We start from the raw sequence: 18,503 nt of genomic DNA, 5'->3' as shown, positions 1-18,503 counted from the left end.
ATACAACAATATCAGGAAGGAGTTATAAAATCATACAATTAGTATGAATAAGTGGGCGAAGACTTGATGAAACCATTCAATTAAACACAAAATAAACCATAAAATAGTGGTTTATCAACCCCCTTGGCCGAACCCTCTCCTCACCTCCATCTCCTTCATTTCTTCTTCTTCTACTCCTTTCTTTGTTCTTTTGCTCGAGGACGAGCAACCATTCTAAGCTTATTGTGGGAAAAGCTAAGCTTTCTTTTATTTTTCCATAACCACTAATGGCACCCAAGGCCGGAGAAACCTCTAGAAAGAGGAAAGGGAAGGCAATTGCTTCCACCTCCGAGTCATGGGAGATGGAAATATTCATCTCAAAGGTCCATCATGACCACTTCTTTGAAGTTGTGACCAAGAAAAATGTAATCCCCGAGGTCCCCTTCAAGCTCAAAAAGAGTGAATATCCAGAGATCCGATATGAGATTCAAAGAAGAAGTTGGAAAACTCTCACCAACCTCATTCAACAAGTCGAAATCTTAATGGTTCAACAGTTCTATGCTAATGCATGGATCACTAGGAACCATGACCAAAGTGTGAACCCGAACCCAAAGAATTGGCTCACAATAGTTCGGGGGAATTACTTGGATTTCAGTCCGAAAAATGTGAGGTTAGAATTTAACTTGGCAATGATGCAAGGAGATCCTCACCCTTTCACTAGAAGGGTCAACTTTGATCAAAGATTGGACCAAGTCCTAAGGGACATTTGTGTCGAAGGAGCTCAATGGAAGAGAGACTCAAGAGGCAATCCAGTTCAACTAAGAAGACTTGACCTCAAGCCCGTGGCTAGGGGATGGTTGGAGTTCATCCAACGCTCTATAATTCCTACTAGCAACCGGTCTGAAGTTACAATAGACCGGGCCATCATGATCCATAGTATCATGATTGGAGAGGAAGTAAAAGTTCATGAGATCATATCCCTAGAACTCTACAAGGTGGAGGACAAGCCCTCTACTTTGGCAAGGTTAGCCCTCCCTCATCTCATCTGTACCCTATACAATTCAGCTGGAATTGTCATAGAGGAAGGCATCCTCATTGAAGGAGGCAAGCCCATCATTAAGAAGAGGGTAGATCAAACAAGAGAGCCCACTCATGGACCTCAACAAGAGCATGAGGAAATTCCTCATCAAGAAATCCCTGAGATGCCTCAAGGGATGCACTTTCCTCCACAAAACTATTGAGAGCAAATTAACACCTCCTTAGGAGAATTGAGTTCCAACATGGGGCAACTAAGGATGGAGCACCAAGAGCACTCCATCCTCCTCCATGAAATTAGAGAGGACCAAAGAGCCATGAGAAAGGAGCAACAAAGGCAAGGAAGAGACATAGAGGAGCTCAAGCACTCCATAAGATCTTCAAGAGGAAGAACTAACCGCCATCAATAAGGTGGACCCGTTCTTTAATTTTCTTGTTCTTATTTTTCTATTTTTCGAAAATTATGCTTTATGTTTTGTCTATGTTTGTGTCTTTATTACATGATCATTAGTGTCTAGTGTCTATGTCTTAAAGCTATGAATGTCCTATGAATTCATCACCTTTCTTAAATGAAAAATGTTTTTAATTGCAAAAGAACTAGAAATGCATGATTTCGAATTCTATCTTGAAATTAGTTTAATTATTTTGATGTGGTGGCAATACCTTTTGTTTTCTGAATGAATGCTTGAACAGTGCATATTTTTGATATTGTTGTTTATAAATGTTAAAATTGTTGGCTCTTGAAAGAATAATGAAAAAGGAGAAATGTTATTGATAATCGGAAAAATCATAAAATTGATTCTTGAAGCAAGAAAAAACAGTGAATAGACAAAAGCTTGCGAAAAAGTAATAAACAAAAAAAAAGAGAAAGAGAAAGAAAAAGCAAGCAGAAAAAGCCAATAGCCCTTTAAACCAAAAGGCAAGGGTAAAAAGGATCCAAGGCTTTGAGCATTAATGGATAGGAGGACCCACAGGAATAAAATCCTAGCCTAAGTGGCTAAACCAAGTTGTCCCTAACCATGTGCTTGTGGCGTGAAGGTGTCAAGTAAAAAGCTTGAGACTGAGCGGTTAAAGTCGTGGTCCAAAGCAAAAAGAGTGTGCTTAAGAGCTCTGGACACCTCTAACTGGGGACTCTAGCAAAGCTGAGTCACAATCTGAAAAAGTTCACTCAGTTATGTGTCTGTGGCATTTATGTATCCGGTGGTAATACTGGAAAACAAAATGCTTAGGGTCACGGCCAAGACTAGTAAAGTAGCTATGTTCAAGAATCAACATAATGAACTAAGAGAATTAATAACACTATCTGAATTCTAAATTCCTATAGATGCCAATCATTCTGAACTTCAAAGGATAAAGTGAGATGCCAAAACTGTTCAGAAGCAAAAAGGCTACAAGTCCCGCTCATCTAATTGAAGCTAATCTTCATTGATAAGTTTGGAATTCATTATATATTCTCTTCTTTTTATCCTATTTTGTTTTTAGTTGCTTGGGGACAAGCAACAATTTAAGTTTGGTGTTGTGATGAGCGGATATTTTATACCCTTTTTGGCATTGTTTTTGCATAGTTTTTACTATGTTTTAGCCACTTTTTATTATATTTTTATTAGTTTTTATTCAAAAATCACATTTCTGGACTTTACTATGAGTTTGTGTATTTTTCTATGATTTCAGGTATTTTCTAGCTGAAATTGAGGGACCTGAGCAAAAATCTTATTCAGAGGCTGAAAAAGGACTGCAGATGCTGTTGGATTCTGACCCTCCTGTACTCAAAGTGGATTTGCTGGAGCTACAGAACCCCAATTGGCGCGCTCTTAATTGGTTGGAACGTAGACATCCTGGGCTTTGCAGCAATATATAATAGTCCATACTTTGTCAGAGATTTGATGGCCTAAACTGGCGTTCAAAGACAGCCTAAAACATCTTGGCGTAAAACGCCCAAACTGGCACCAAAGCTGGTGTTTAACTCCAGGAACAGCCTATGAACGTGTAAATCTCAATGCTCAGCCCAAGCACACACCAATTGGGCCCCGAAAGTGGATTTCTGCACTATCTGCACTTAGTTACTCATTTTCTGTAACCCTAGGTTACTAGTTTAGTATAAAAACTACTTTTAGAGATTTATTTTACGTCTTTTATCTTTTGGAACATCTTTTGACCATTGTTCACATTGGGGGATGGCCTCACGGCCATGCCTAGACCTTTCTCACTTATGTATTTTCTTCGGTGGAGTTTCTACACCCCATAGATTAAGGTGTGGAGCTCTGCTGTTCTTCATGAATTAATGCAATTACTACTATTTTCTATTCAATTCACGCCTACTTCTTCTCCAAGATATACTCTCGTACTTAATTCAGTTAAGTCAGAATGAAGGGGTGACCCGTGACAATCACCCAATCTTCATTACTCGATTAGCCAAGATCGCGTGCCTGACAACCACAAAGCGGTCTACATGATGTTCAACGTAGTCATTGGACAACAGCCAGAGTATATTCTCTTGGATATCTAATACACGGACCGAGTCCGTGATATTAGTATCTTCGTGGTATAGGCTAGAATAATTGGCAGCCATTCCTGGGATCCGGAAAGTTTAAACCTTGTCTGTGGTATTCCGAGTAGGATCTAGGAAGGGATGACTGTGACGAGCTTCAAACCTACGAATGTTGGGTGTAAGTGACAGTGTGCAAAAGGATCAATGGATTCTATTCCGACGCTAGCGGGAACTGACAGATGATTAGCCATGTGGTAGCTGTACCTGGTATTTTTTATCCGAGACGAGAAATTCGACAGTTGATTAGTCGTGCAGAAACCGTAGAGGACCATTTTCACTGAGAGGATCTTACAGCTTGCCATGGAAGGAAGTAACAGAAGGCAATAGGAAAACAGAGGTTCAGAAGCAACAAAGCATCTCCATACGCTTATCTGAAATTTCCACCAATGAATTACATAAGTAACTCTATCTTATTTTATGTTATATTTATATTTTAATTATCAAAATCTCATAACCATTTGAATCCGCCTGACTGAGATTTACAAGATGACCATAGTTTGCTTCAAGCCGACAATCTCCGTGGGATCGACCCTTACTCACGTAAGGTTTATTACTTGGACGACCCAGTGCACTTGCTGGTCAGCTGCACGGAGTTATGAAGAAGTGTTGAGATCACGATTCCGTGTACCATGTGCCTAGAGAAGAGGCACAGAAGATCCTATGGCATTGCCATGGATCACAATATAGAAGACATTTTGGAGGTGAGCGAACAGCCACCAAGGTTCTCCAATGTGGTTTCTACTGGCCCACTCTCTATAGAGACTCTAGAGAGTTTGTACGTAACTGTGACAGTTGTCAGAGAGCTGGTAATCTTCCTCACGGTTATGCCATGCCTCAGCAAGGGATCCTAGAGATTGAGTTGTTTGATGTATGGGGTATTGACTTCATGGGGCCTTTCCCACCATCATATTCAAACACTTATATTCTGGTGGTAGTAGACTATGTATCTAAATAGGTAGAAGCAATTGCAACACCCACTAATGATACTAAGACAGTGATAAAGTTTCTCCAGAAGCATATCTTTAGTAGGTTCGGTGTTCCTAGGATACTGATCAGTGATGGAGGCACTCATTTCTGCAATAAACAGCTTGACTCTGCTCTGGTACGATATGGAATTAACCATAAAGTGGCAACTCCATATCATCCACAGACAAATAGGCAGGCTGAAGTCTCGAATAGAGAACTAAAACAAATCCTGGAACGGATTGTAAGTACCCGTAGAAGGGATTGGGCAAGAACTCTGGATGATGCTCTGTGGGCATACAGAACAGCATTCAAGACTCCTATAGGGACCTCTCCATACCAACTTGTGTATGGAAAAGCCTGTCATCTGCGAGTAGAACTGGAACACAAGGCCTATTGGGCAACCAGGTTCCTAAACCTTGATGCTAAGATAGCTAGAGAGAAAAGATTACTCCACTTGAATGAGCTAGAGGAGTTTAGACTCAATGCTTTCAAAAATGCTAAAATATATAAAGAAAAAGAAAAAAGATGGCATGACAAAAGGCTGTCATCTAGAGTCTTTGAGCCAGGACAGAAGGTCCTGCTGTTTAACTCTAGGCTCAGATTGTTCCCTGGGAAATTGAAATCCCGGTGGAGGAGACCATATGTGATTACAAGTGTGTCACCATATGGTTATGTAGAGCTTCAAGATGTTGATTCTGACAAAAAGTTCATTGTTAATGGACAGAGAATCAAACATTATCTTGAAGGCAATGTTGAGTAAGAATGCTCAAAACTGAGACTAAATTAAAAAGCTCAGTAAAGTCCAGCTAAAGACAGTAAAGAAGCGCTTACTGGGAGGCAACCCAGCTATTATCAAATCAAATTAGATGTTTATAACAATTATATAGGTCCATTTAATTTTTTTGTCCATGTTTATTGATGCTTTTTCAGTGAACTAGGCAAGGGTATGAAGGTTCAAAACATAAAGCAGAAGAATCACAGAGTAAAAGAGCTCACTGGCATCAAAACGCCAGTAAAGAGGCAATCTGGGAGTTAAACGCCAGAATGGCTATCATTCTGGGCGTTTAACGCCAGTAAAGATATCATTCTGGGCGTTAAACGCCATAATGGGCAGCATTCTGGGCGTTTAACGCCAGACTTGGTAGCATTCTAGGCGTTCAAAAAAACGCCCAGTAAGGAAGGATTTCTGGCATTTAACGCCAGCCAGGATACCTGGCTGGGCGTTAAACACCCAAAATGGCCACCAGATGGGCGTTAAACGCCAGAACAGCTAGGGGAGAGGTAATTTTGTTTCAAATTCAATTTTTTTTGAATTTTCATGTTTTAAATCAAAATTTTCTGCATCCAAACATTACAAACATTCATTTTTTGATTTCCATTCACAAAAATTTATAATCTTATAACTTCTTCTTGATTCTTTTTCAATTCTTCTCAATTCTTTTTCAAAACTCATTCATCTTTCCAATTTCTTTTCAAATCTTTTTCATTCATTCATATCATCTTTTATTTCTTAGATGCATAAACAAAATGATTCAGATTTAACTTCCTAATATCTTTTTCATATCTTTTAAATTTTTGAAAAGAATATCATCTTTTTCATATCATGTTTATCTTTTATCAATCATATCCTTCAATCATATATTTTTTTTCCAAAATTTTGAACCCATTCCCCCCTCCCTTCTATTTATACATTCGACCATCCTTCTTCCTCCATCATTCGAATCTTTCTCTCCAACTATTCATCTTCTTTCCTTACTTTTGCTTGAGGACAAGCAAACCTCTAAGTTTGGTGTGATTTTCCGTGATCACTGACCAAGATCATGGCCCCTAAAGGAAAATAAACCACTCCAAGAGGCAAGAAAGAAAATAATCCAAAACCACAATGGATGCATGAGAGGTTCTGCACCAAAGAACATGCAGATCATTACTTTAAAATAGTGTGCAGAAGATCAGTGATCCCGGAAGTCAAGTTCGATCTGAAAGAAGACAAATATCCGGAGATCCAAGAGCAGATTCAAAACAGAGGCTGGAAAATCCTAGCTAATCCTGAGAGGAATGTGGGAAGAAACATGGTCCAGAAATTCTATGCAAATTTGTGGCTGATAGATAAGCAAAGAATGGAGGGAACTGCCTTTCACACTTTTTGAACCATGGTCAGAGGGAGGATTATCTACTTTCATCTTGACAAAGTGAGAGAAGTCCTCAAACTTCCTCAACTGCAGGATGATCCAGAATCATTTAATAGGAGAATGGCTAAAGATAAAAAGCTGGATCAAGTTCTAGAGGACATATGCCTCCCTGGAACCAAGTGGATAACCAATGCAAAAGGTGTTCCAAACCAACTGAAGAGAGGAGACCTCAAGCCAGTTGCTAGGGGTTGGCTGGATTTCATTGGGCGATCTATACTTCCCACCAGTAACCGCTCTGAAGTCACTATCAAAAGAGCAGTGATGATTCACTGTATTATGCTGGGAAAAGAAGTGGAGCTTCATCAACTAATTCCTTGTGAAATTTACTTATTTGCAAACAAGGAATCCATTGAAGCCAAATTGGCTTACCCAAGCTTGATCAGTCTGTTATGTAAAGATGCGGGAGTACAGATAGGTGGGGATGAGTATATCCCATTTGAACACCTGATGAGGCGCAGAAGTTGGTGAATTAAAAAGTATTAAAATAGTTACGTTGCAAGTATAGTTCTCAACTCACCAAAAATCTGCCTATCAATTTAGAAATATGTCACAGAGAGTTTAAATTAAAAATTACTGGGAGTTTAAGTCCCAGGTTGTCTCCCAACGAGTTGCAGAAAAGTGTGCTATTTTATTAATCAGATGTTCCAAGAAGTTGAGTTAAGTAGAGGGAAAATTAAAAAGAGGAAATTTAAATAATATGAATAAAAGCCTTGACTGGGAGTTGATTAGTTGGAATCTCTATCATTGATGGGATGATTTCAAGATTAATTTATACTTAATGGTTGTTCTGTTTAGTTATCCTTTACTAGGTAAGGGAAAGTCAAACAAGTTGGAATGCTAGATCTATTCACGAGTCGCAACCCACTTAGTTTAAAGGGGTTGGTGTTAGTGATTAGATAACAATCCAACAGTTAACCCAATTACAATTTTTCTTTCAATCCTTCCAACTCAAGAGTTCCTTTTAATCAACTCCCTATCAAGTGGGGGAACTACTCACTCATTGTAAATAATAAATCCATAACACATGAAAGGGAATTAAAAGAAGACATGATTATTGGAATGGAAAAATAAATTAAAATGGAAGAAATAATCCTTGTATCAAATAATCATGAAAGTATTCAAATGACAAAATTGAACAAAGCAAAGAACATGGAAGAATAAAACCAAGTTAAGAGAACGAACTAGAATGACGAGGTCTTGATGAGGAAAAATAACTCTTCTCAATGTTCCAATGCTAAGATCAATTCCCAAAATTAAAATTCTAAAACCTAGAGAGAAAAACCTAGAGGAGGAAAAACTAGATCTAAAACTGTCAACTGTGTAGAATGAATGTTCTCTTTCATTTCTGCATATTCTCTGGCTCTAGTCTGCTGTTTCGGGCCGAAAACTGGGTCGAAATAAGGTCCAAAATCGCCCCCAGCAAAGTCTGCAGATTATGCAGATCGCACATGTCACGCGATCACGTCATCCATGCGGACGCGTCATTCGCGCTTTTCCTTGCCACGCGTTCGCGTCGTCCACGCTACCGCGTCACTGCGATTTGCTCTCCTTCGCGCGGTCGCGTGCGCCATGCGACCGCGTCACTTCTCGCTGGTTATCTCCTCAAATTCTTGTGTTCCTTCCATTTTTGCTAGCTTCCTTTCCAATCTCCAACTCATTCATGCCCTATAAAGTCTGAAACACTCAACACACAGATCACGGCATCGAATGGAATAAAGGAGAATTAAAAATACATAATTAAAGTTCTAGGAAGAAGTTTTCAAACATGTTATAAATTCACGAAGGGATTATAATTTCATGCTAATTTAATGAATAAGTGGGTAAGGATCATGATAAAACCACACAATTAAACATAATATAAACCATAAAATAGTGGTTTATCAACCTCCCCACACTTAAACATTAGCATGTCCTCATGCTTAATTGAAGGAGATAAGGAAATAAGTATGAACATGTAGAAACTCATGAAATGCAATGCAAGCCTATATATATATATATATATATATATATATATATATATATATATATATATATATATATATATAAATGCAACTGTATGTTTCATGCCCACTTGATCAAAAGTAAATAAGCTCTTCAAAACAATTACAAATCAAATTCCACTAATTCTATCATTATACAATAAAACAGATAAAGGTGCAAGAAGATAGCTCATGAAAGCAGGGAACATGAAAATTCAAGCATTGAACCCTCACTGATAATGTATGTACGCTCTAATCTCTAGTGTATAGGGTAATCACTCTATCCTTCTCTAATCATGCTTTCTAACTTTTGTTCTTCTCCTAACCAATCAACAACAGTTAATATACCAATGTAAACATCATGAAGTCTTTTCAAGGTTGTAATAGGGCTAAGGTGCAGGTAGGGGTATACATATGGTTAAGTGAGCTAATAAATTGAATCTTTAATTAACCCAAGCTTCAACCCAACCTATATATTTTTAATGTAATCTTAAAGTTCATACCTAGCTACCCAGAATTCCCTTTTTCTATTCATACTCATGTATCAACTTTATATTTGATTCTATCATATGTGCATTGATCTTTGAATTCTGAATTTAACATTGGGGTAATTTTTGTCCCCTTTATTTATATATATATATATATATATATATATATATATATATATATATATATATAAATAAATATATATATATATTGACAATAAAATAAATATAGTTTATCAATGCACATAGATTTTTAATTCTTATAGTTTCACATGAGTAGGTATCCAAATTTCCATTAAATTCTCATGACACATTCCCTTAATAACTTTTGTTCCCACAATTTTCCAGACTTAACTAGCACACACAATTCTATCTTAAGCTAACCAAAGATTCAATTTGGAATATACAATTGTTTTTCAGCTTAAGGTTAGTAATGTGGTAAAATATAGAACAAATGGGATTTAAAGGCTCAAAGTGGTTAACAAAGGAAATTGAAAAGGGTAGGCTTAATTTGGATAAGTGAGTTTAAACAAATAATGGCCTCAATCATGTGCAAGCATGTAAATATAATAAATATTGGACATCTAAGATAAAACAAAATATAGATTACAATCATAGAGAAGTAAACACACAAGAATGAAATAATTATGGTTAAATAATGTAACCACGCATAAAGGCTCAAATCCTCACAGGTTGTGTGTTCTTTAGCTCAAAAATCATGTTCCAAATACAACTCAAGCAAATTTATCATAAAAATTTTGAAAAATTAGTGAAATTTTGTTCCAAAGATAGAGTCTTAAAAGAAACTTATTGTCTTTTCAATCAAGTAGAACATGCATGCAACTATCCTAACCTATGCAATTTATTCTATTCTATAAAAGAAAGAAAATCTAACTAAAATATCCTAATTATTGGTGCTAGGGAAAAGAAATTACCTCCGGAAGTCAGGTACTGACCGACCTCCCCACACTTAAGGCTTTGCAACGTCCTCGGTGCCGTCTGTCAGGAACAGGGGTGGGCTAGTAGCAGTATCTCCACAATTGGGACCGTCGTGACTCCCTGTGCTGGTAAAAGAAGTTGAGTCCGGGGTATCCGAGTCCCTGAAGTGTCCCTTAAGTAGCTCCTTGAGGTGTTTGAATCGGCGCTCGTTACGGTGCTCTCTCAACTTAGCTTTGTGTTCTTGCCGATCCAACCTTTCGATTATCTGCTGGAGCAATTCATCAATTGTAGGTGTTTGTGGTGTTGAAGAAGGATTATCTTCAACTGGGGCAGTAGGAAGACTTGTAGTGGCTGCTGGAAGTCTGAGGTATTTCCCGTTAGGGACATACTTATCATCCCGTGGAAGCACGGCTTTGGTGTCCCCAGCTCTGTAGGAGACTCCGGCTACTGAGACAAGATCTGAGACCAAGGCGGGGAAAGATAAGTTGCCCACAATTTGTACGTGTCCCATAGCATTCCGGATATGTCTTGAGAGATGCAGAGGTTGGTCTGTAAGGATGCACCATAGTAGAACAGCCATGTCCGCAGTGAAGGAGGACTCATGAGTGCTCGGAAAGACGTAATGGGACATGATCTGTGCCCATACGCGAGCCTCCAAGGTAAGTGCTGAAGCCAAGATTCTCTTAGGGTGGGTACGGTGGTATCCGTAGATCCAACGGCTGCCAGGTAATGCGATAACTCCGAGGACGGAGTCCCAGTTAAATTGGTACCTCTGGCGCTTAAGTGCGGCTTCTTGGAAGGCGTCCATTCCTTCTGGAATAGGGGGAAGACTCAGAGCTTGCTGAATGGCCTCTTCTATGATGGGGACTTGCTTCTGCCGGACATAAACAGACTGCAGGGTTGGCATGTAGAAGTTAGAGTAGAACTCAACTACCCAAGAAAGATTGACCTGCCTTGGCTGTCTTCGTAGGAAACCCCATTTTCTTCGTTCAATTTGTGGCTCAACAAAGGTAGCAATATTGGACGGGAGGATAAGAAGGTATTCATTGTTATAGTTCCTTTCTGCCAGGATAGGGAACATCTGCTCACAGTAGCAATTGGGAAATCGCACAGTGTCCTTTGCTGGAAAGGCTTTTTCCTTTTCATCAACCTTTATTATCCTCTTAACTCTTTTTGTTGAGGGCTTGACTGCGGTTGAAGAGGGCTCTGCCACTAATGCTCTTTTAGTGCCTCTTCTTGCTGGGGGTTTAGGAGTCGCTTTCTCCTTTCCTTTCTTGGTGGCCATCCTGAAAAGAGAGGAGAAAGTAAATTAAATTCGAATAGATAGATAGCAAGGAAGAGAACAGAAGAGTGGTGATGGATGCACATTAGGATGTAGATGACATTAACACATGCTCTCGAGTAAATGTGAAAAGCCAACAATGAAAAATAGCTAGTGCATAGAAAGACAAGTGACTGCAAGGTGTTTATTGGCATGCCGACAAAGGGCATGAGTAGCATAGACCAAGCAAGACTTTGTAACAAACCATCACGTTTGTATTGACAATTAAATTCAATTAATACAATAGTAAAGGAAAGTTGTGAAAAGCAAGCATTGAATAGTATAACAACATAGAGAAGTGCATAATGCCATTTGAGCTTTTTCACAAACACATAGCATGCATGATGAATAAGGTATAGAAAATATGAAGGTGAACATGCAAGCAATCCCTTAAATAGAATAAAAATAATTGTCAAACAATTTGCAACAATCCACAAGCATATAATGAGGGATAATGACTCAAAAAATTTCTAACACCATGTAAAAAGGAGAAGAAAAAGAAAGAAAAATATGAAAAATGAGAAGAAAAATAATATATAAAATAATATATAAAATGATAGAAAAGAGAAGAAGGAAGAAGAAAATAGAACCTTGGTAATGGAGGTGAGAGAGAGAGAGAGAGATAGGTGAGATTGGAAGAAGAAGGGAGAAGGAAGAAATAAGGAGGGAAAAGAAAAATTAGGATTTGGAGGAGAGAAAGATAAGATATGTGGTAATTTTTGGATGAGCTGTGCGGCGCATGCGACGCGGCCGCGTGGGGCACGCGTTCGCGTGGATGTGCTTCAAGTATGGTGACGCGATCGCGTCGGTCACGCGGTCGCGTGACCCATATTATGCTTCTGGCGCGAGTGCAGCCTCGCACCAGCACAACTCTCTGTTCAAATTAATTAAGTTGCCAAAATTGGGGTGGCGCGATCGCGTGGGTCACGCGATCGCGTGAGTGTGTGTCCGAGAACGGATGACGCGGCCGTGTCGGCGACGCGGTCGCGTGATAAGGATTGTGCCTCCAGCACCAATCCAGCATCACTCTCACACAATATTTCATTGTGCACCCTTTTACGTCGAAAACTCAGGGCACGCGGCCGCGTGGGGCACGCGGTCGCGTGGGGCACGCGGTCGCGTGGGAGGCCATGATTCCTATGCGACGCGAATGCGTCAGCAACGCGGTTGCGTGGAAGGATTTGTGCCATTGGCACGCCTCCAGCTACACTCCAGCGTAACTTTCTGTTCATTTTTATTTTTCTTTACTCTCCCTGTGACGCGGACGCGTCGCTGATGCGATCGCGTCGCGTAGCAAAAAAAATTTTTTTGAAAGAAATAAAACATATAAATGCAAATGCACGAAAGTACTAATAAAGAGAAGAGTTATTGAATAGGGAAAAACTAAAAATAAAGAAAAGAACGATCATACCATGGTGGGTTGTCTCCCACCTAGCACTTTGCTTTAACGTCCGTAAGTTGGACGCTCCACCAGCTCAATCTTCTGCTATGTGGGGATCTTCCAAGAGGAAGATCTCAAGCTCCTTGTTTCTCTGCATCTTCTCACCATAGTATAGCTTCAGGCGTTGTCCATTAACCTTAATAAGTTCAGAGCTTGAAGGATGGCTTAGGTGATAAACTCCGTACGGTTCGGCCTTTTCTACTCTATATGGACCTTCCCATCTTGATCTCAACTTGCCTGGCATGAGCCTTAGTCGAGATTTGTAAAGGAGGACTAAATCCCCAGGTTGGAACTCTTTCTTCTTGATGTTTTGATCATGTACAGCCTTCATCTTTTCCTTGTATATTCTGGAATTTTCATAAGCTTCTAGGCGAAGGCTCTCCAGTTCCTATAGTTGCAACTTCTTTTCAGCTCCGGCTTTCTCAATTCCCATGTTGCACTCCTTAACTGCCCAAAAGGCTCTGTGTTCTACTTCAACTGGGAGATGACAAGCTTTTCCATAAACCAAGCGGAAAGGACTCATCCCAATGGGTGTCTTGTATGCCGTCCTATATGTCCAGAGTGCATCTTGTAGCCTGGTGCTCCAGTCTTTTCTATGAGGCTTTACTATTTTTTGCAAGATACGCTTAATTTCTATGTTTGACACCTCGGCTTGCCCATTAGTTTGGGGATGGTAAACTGTTGCAACTTTATGAATTATCCCATGCTTCTTCATTAATCATGTCAGTCTCCTGTTACAAAAATGGGTGCCTTGATCACTCACGATTGCTCGTGGTGATCCGAAGCGACATATAATATGGTTTCTCACAAAGGAAACAACAGTGTTAGCATCATCAGTGCGGGTAGGAATTGCTTCCACCCATTTGAAAACATAATCCACAGCTAACAATATATAAAAATATCCATTAGAATTTGGAAATGGACCCATGAAGTCAATGCCCCAAACATCAAAAATTTCACAGAAAAGCATAATTTGTTGAGGCATCTCATCCCTCCTGGATATATTACCAAATTTCTGGCATGGGAGACAAGATTTACAAAACTCAGCAGCGTCTCGAAAAAGAGTAGGCCACCAGAATCCACAGTCTAAGATCTTTCTAGCTGTTCTTTGAGGACCAAAATGTCCTCCACTCTCAGATGAGTGACAGGCCTCTAAAATGGACTGGAATTCTGATTGAGGCACACAACGTCTAATTACTTGATCAGCGCCACATCTCCATAAATATGGGTCATCCCATATATAATATTTAGACTCGCTTTTCAGCTTGTCTCTTTGATGCTTAGAGAAATTTGGAGGAAATGTGCGGCTAACTAAATAATTAGCAACAGGTGCATACCAAGGGACTACCTCAGATACTGCTTGCAGGTTATCAAAAGGAAAATTATCATCCATAGGAGTAAAATCATCCTTAATATGCTCAAGGTGACTCAAGTGGTCTGCCACTAAATTCTGATTACCACTCCTATCCTTTATTTCTAAATCAAATTCTTGTAACAGCAGTATCCAACGTATAAGTCTTGGTTTGGATTCCTTTTTAGCTAATAGATAATTTAAAGCTGCATGATCCAAATACACTACTACTTTAGTACCAAGTAAATAAGCTCGGAATTTATCCAGAGCAAAAACAATAGCAAGAAGCTCTTTCTCAGTAGTAGTATAATTGGACTGGGCAGTGTCTAAAGTCTTAGACTCATAAGCAATAACGAAAGGATCCTTACCTTCACGCTGAGCCAGCACTGCTCCTACTGCATGGTTGGAAGCATCGCACATGATTTCAAATGGCTGGCTCCAGTCCGGTCCTCTCACAATTAGAGCTTGAGTCAGAGCAGTCTTCAGCTTATCAAACGCTTGTTTGCAATCCTTACTGAACTCGAACTCAATATCCTTCTGCAGTAATCTGGATAAGGGAAGTGCGACCTTACTAAAGTCCCTAATAAATCTCCTGTAAAAACCTGCATGGCCAAGGAACGAACGGACTTCCCTCACAGAAGAGGGGTAAGGTAAACTAGAAATAACATTCACCTTTGCTGGGTCTACAGAAATGCCATTATTAGATACCACATGTCCTAATACAATTCCTTGTTTTACCATAAAGTGACATTTTTCGAAATTCAATACAAGGTTTGTATTAACACATCTATCTAATACTCTAGATAATCCATCTAAGCAAAGGCTAAAAGAATCACCATAAATGCTAAAATCATCCATAAAAACTTCCATACAGTCCTCAATAAGATCAGAAAAAAGACTCATCATGCACCTTTGGAAAGTAGCTGGTGCATTGCACAAGCCAAAGGGCATTCTCTTGTAAGCATAAGTCCCAAAAGGACATGTAAAAGTAGTCTTTTCCTGATCCTCAGGAGCTATATGAATCTGGAAATAACCTGTGTAACCATCTAAAAAGCAATAATGTGATTTACCTGACAGGCGATCCAGCATTTGATCAATAAATGGAAGTGGGTAGTGATCCTTACGGGTAGCTTGGTTGAGACGCCTGTAATCGATGCAGACTCTCCAAGCATTCTGAACTCTAGTTGCTATGAGCTCTCCATGCTCATTCTTCACTGTAGTGACTCCAGACTTCTTGGGCACCATTTGTACTGGGCTTACCCATTCGCTGTCTGAAATGGGATATATGATACCTGCTTCCAACAGTCTGGTCACTTCCTTTTTGACAACTTCCAAGATGGTGGGATTCAATCTTCTTTGGGGTTGATGGATACGTCTTGCTCCCTCTTCTAAAAATATTCTGTGCTCACATACTTGAGGGTTGATGCCTACTATGTCTGCCAAGCTCCACCCAATTGCCTTCTTATGCTTCCTCAGCACATCAAGTAACTGCTCTTCTTGTGGAGAAGTAAGTTCCCTTACAATGATAACTGGAAACCTCTGCTCATCTTCAAGATAAGCATATTTGAGATGTGGAGGGAGGGGTTTCAATTCTAACTTTTGGTCATGGACAGGCTCTGGATTATCTGGGGCTTGTGAAAATGACGAAGTGCCCTCATTGTCAGTTAAGAGGGTCCCCACACTTGGACCTTGTCCAGTGTGCCTCTCTTCTAACTCTTCCTTGTGAATTTCAGCTACACTTTCATCTATGACATCACACTAAAAGATAGAACGATCTTCTGGGGGGTTATCAATGACTCCATTCAGATTGAAGATTACTATGCGGCCATCTATTTCAAAGGAGTATGTTCCTGAAAAAGCATCCAATTTGAATTTTGATGTCTTCAGGAATGGTCTTCCAAGTAGGATTGATGATGGCTTATCTGAATCATTATGGGGCATCTCCAAGATATAAAAATCAGTGGGAAATGTAAGTCCTTTAATGTTCACCAAAACATCTTCAGCAACTCCAGCCACTGTAATAATGCTTTTATCTGCTAACACAAAATGAGCTACCGACCTTTTTAAGGGAGGGAGCCTCAAAATATCATATATAGACAAAGGCATTATACTGACACATGCTCCTAAATCACACATGCAATCATAAATTACTACACCACCAATAGTACAGCTAACTATACAAGGACCTGGATCACTACATTTTTCAGGTAATCCTCCCATTAAAGCGGATATAGAACTACCTAAAGGAATAGTTTCTAATTCATTAATTTTGTCTTTATGGATACACAAGTCTTTTAGAAACTTTGCATATTTAGGTACCTGCTGAATAATATCAAAAAGAGGAACAGTTACCTCAACCTTTTTGAATATTCTACCATTTTGGGGTCGGGTTCCAGCTGCTTCCTGGGCTTCCTTGCAAGTTGTGGAAATGGAATAGGAGTGGTGTTCTCTGTGGTGTCTGCGCCTTTTGGTGCTTCCTCCTGTGGTTGAGCTATTTCTTCTTCAGCTATGTCCTGTATGTCCTCTTCCTCTTCGACATCTTCTATTTCTACTACCTCTTCAGCTGAGGTGTGTTCTGGCGGGCTTGGTTCCTTCTGACTCCTCTCCTGCAGTGTGGTTCCAGACCTTAGGGTGATGGCATTAATGCCTCCCTTTGGATTGGGTAATGGTTGAGAGGGGATTCTAGTGGAGCTTGAAGGTTGGTTACTGGAATTTTGCGTTGATCCAATCTGTGACATAAGAGCTTGCAAAGTAGAGGTGAGACCATTCAGACTAGCGTTAATACTATTCATGTTATTTTCCATGGTCTGTTGTCTTCGCTCAAATGATTGTAGTAGCTCTTCATTAGGAGATAAAGAAGAATAAGTAAATTGAGATGTCTGCTGTTGATTGTTCTGTGGTCCTTGGTTTTACCTCAGGTGAGGTGCTCTGTAAGGTTGATTCTGCTGCCTGTTGTTGTTATTATTCCACCTCTGATTTCCCTAATTATCTCTGCCTCCTCTGTTATTGTTGTCCCTCCAATTCTGGTTAGAATTGTCCTGCCATCCATGGTTATTATTTCCACTTTGATTGTACCCTTGGTTGGGGCGGTCATAGAAGTTATGAGTGGATGCCACCATGTTGTCTTCTTGTTGGAGCTGCGGGCATTCATCAGTGTAATGGCTGTAATCAGCACAGATTCTGCAAATTCTTTGTGGGACTAGTTGTTGGTTTTGCTGTGGCGGAGGAGGTTGAGCTTGCTGAGCTTGTTGTTGATTCAATTATATCTGTTTCAGCAAGTTGGTCATCTCACATATACTTTGAGTTAGAGCAGCAGTCTCTCTGTTAGAGGATACTTCTGCAACGACTTTTGAACGGCCTTGCCTTTGTCTGTGGTTCCTAGTAGATTCAGCTAAATCACTGATCAATTGCCAAGCCTCATCAGTGGTCTTGTACTTCTTCATAGACCCATTGCTAGCACTTTCCAATGTGGTCTTATCTTGGGACCTCATGCCCTGTGTAATATAGCTAAGTAACACTATCTTGTCAATCCTGTGGTGGGGGCATGCTTCCAGAAGATTATTGAAGCACTCCCAGTATTCAAAGAGAGTCTCATTATCATCCTGAACAATTGTGGAAATATCCTTCCTCAGTTTATCAGTAACTTCAGATGGAAAGAATTTCTCCAAAAACTCCTTTCTGAGTGTATCCCAGTTGGATACATTTGCTAGAGGTTGAGTGTAGTACCACTCTCTTGCTTTTCCCTCAAGAGAAAACGGGAAAGCTTTCAGCAAAATCGAAGTTTCATCAGTACCATCACGCCTGACAGTAGAACAGGCTGCCTGGAAATCTCTCAAGTGCTTGATAGGCTCTTGAGCAGGTAGGCCATGAAACTTGGGCATCAAATTTAGCAGTGCGGTCTTTATTTCAAAATCTATAGCTACCGCTGGATGATGCGCTTGAAACGGTTACATTGTAAAATCAGGGGCTCCTTCCTCCTGGATGGTAACTCTCCTAGCTGCCATGTCTTCTGCACGTAAAACAACCGAATCAGTAGAACGGGGGCTGGTTTCTTCCTCAAGTTCACTTTCAGATCCGCCCTCAGAGCAGACTAACCGACGCTGTTCTCGCCTTATTCGTGAAATAGTCCTTTCAATTTCAGGATCGAATATTAGCAAGCGTGGATCAGGAAGTGAACGCGTCATTTGACGGAAGAAACATGCAGCTCATAGTAGCAAAATAAAATAAAATGCAAGTAAATAAATTCTAATTAATAACTTTAGCACTCTAT

General features: G+C 39.9%; 1 non-coding gene across 1 annotated transcript; it reads left to right on the top strand.

Annotated features, from left to right (window-relative positions):
• The first annotated feature begins 17,761 nt into the window (after positions 1-17,761).
• Positions 17,762-17,868, top strand: LOC112787066 (small nucleolar RNA R71). The gene has a single exon (XR_003194502.1). It is a non-coding gene; the product is annotated as a small nucleolar RNA R71 (small nucleolar RNA).
• The last annotated feature ends 635 nt before the right edge of the window (positions 17,869-18,503 follow it).

The sequence above is a fragment of the Arachis hypogaea genome, chromosome 20, assembly GCF_003086295.3.
Source record: "Arachis hypogaea cultivar Tifrunner chromosome 20, arahy.Tifrunner.gnm2.J5K5, whole genome shotgun sequence".
Lineage (NCBI taxonomy): Eukaryota > Viridiplantae > Streptophyta > Magnoliopsida > Fabales > Fabaceae > Arachis > Arachis hypogaea.
The sequence above is the reverse complement of the archived record's forward strand: the minus strand, read 5'-3'. Positions and strand labels throughout refer to the sequence as shown.